The sequence below is a fragment of the Fukomys damarensis genome, unplaced genomic scaffold (assembly GCF_012274545.1).
Source record: "Fukomys damarensis isolate Sample0158 unplaced genomic scaffold, DMR_v1.0_HiC HiC_scaffold_73628, whole genome shotgun sequence".
Lineage (NCBI taxonomy): Eukaryota > Metazoa > Chordata > Mammalia > Rodentia > Bathyergidae > Fukomys > Fukomys damarensis.
The window spans coordinates 58443-60140 of NW_022974540.1; the positions used below are offsets into that span (position 1 = coordinate 58443).

At 39.4% G+C, this 1698-nt stretch overlaps 1 pseudogene; it reads right to left on the bottom strand.

The window, feature by feature from the left end:
- Positions 1-202: 202 nt before the first annotated feature.
- Positions 203-905, bottom strand: LOC104849068 (annotated as a pseudogene).
- Positions 906-1698: the final 793 nt, after the last annotated feature.

Sequence of the window (1698 nt, forward strand, 5' to 3'; positions counted from 1 at the left end):
CAGCTACCTTCACCTATGTATTCTCTTTATGAGACGAAAACCAGTGACACAGGAGGTATGGGATCTCCTCACCAGTGACATTAGAGAGCAAAGTCATATGTGTATGCAAAGTATGATATCCATATATTTAATATTATATCATAACTATTCAGAAAGCAGCACTCCATAAGGAATGTCACTGTAATATTGCTGTGCCATATTGCTATATACAAGTAATAGGTACCGCATAAGTACCAGTGATGATGAGGAGAGAACTGAGGATTGTGAACCCGGCCAAGATGAAGATCACCAGTTCCGTGTTGAACGCCTCTGTGCAGGACAGGGCCAGCAGGGCTGTGGTGTCCCAGAAAAAGTGATTGATGCTGGAGTCGCAGAAGGACAAACTGCTTATCACACACACGGAGACCAAAGAATTCGTGAAGCCTACGGTAGGGCATGGCTCCCAGCCAGTTGCACACTTTCTGGGACATGACCACCGAATACAACAAAAGATTGCAGATCGATACATAAGGAATGTAGGCCATGCAGCCCAAAAGAAAACATTCGCTGCCCACTAAGCCAACAAAAACGAGCATCTGAACAAAGCAGCCCACGAAAGAGATGTACTTCTGCTTGGACTATAGATTGGCCAGGGCTTTGGGTGCTACAGTGGAAGAATAGAAGAAGTCAATGAATTCTAAGTTGTTAAGGAAAAAATAAATAGGTGTGTGGAGCCGAGAGTCAGTCCTGATTAGCAAGATGCGTCCCAGGTTCCCCAAGACGGTGAAGAGATAAATGAACAGGAACACCAGGAAGAGGCAGACTCAGAGCTCAGGGTGATTTGCAAATGCAGAGAGGCTGAAGAGAATCACCTCCGTGAGGTCAAAGTGCAGTGTCTGCATGATCTGTGAGCGGGTCACGACCATGGCCCCAGGGACTCAATGGCCTTTGCTAGTGGCACCCTGATGCTTGGAGGCTCAGTGTCAACGCGCTGCCCGGGTTACTCTGAAAGCCTCCAATATATGAACAGCCCACGAGACCACATTATGTTCGTGTCTTAATAATATAAATGCTTCCTTCCCTATGTAACAGAAAAGAGATTCAGCTCACATCTAATTAAATTTAAAAAACTCTTTAACTTGACTGTTGTCTGCAAAATCCTACATTCTACCAATAAAATCTGATACACCAAAAACTGCCACAATGACTGGGAATTAGCTCAGTGGTTCCACCGCCTGCCTCACAAGTTCAAAGTCCTGAGTTCAATTCCAAGAACAACAACTACAAAAAATCCTGCAGAGGGGAATTAGCCCTTCAATTTACTAAATTACTATGATAGTCGTGCAGTGAGAGCACAAATAATATAAGGAACAAAATATGTAATGTTGTTAACCATGATAACAAAGAAAGACAATCAGAAATAAAAACTAATGTAGATTTCAGAAAATATCAATACAAAACAAAAAGAATTAAAGATTTTAAGCAAGATTGTTATAAGTAAAGTAATTTTATCACTGGTTTGAAAAGTAGATCAATGATATATATATTTAAATATTTGGGTAAATTCATTAACAGTTTTAAATTATTCAAACTAATGAAATTTAATCCTTAGAATAGAGATATTGCAATTTAGGCAATGAAAAAATTGAAATATATGCTTTTAGAAAATAAGTTAAATATCAAAAAGTAAATAATTTTTATTTAGTTTGTTTTCCTCAT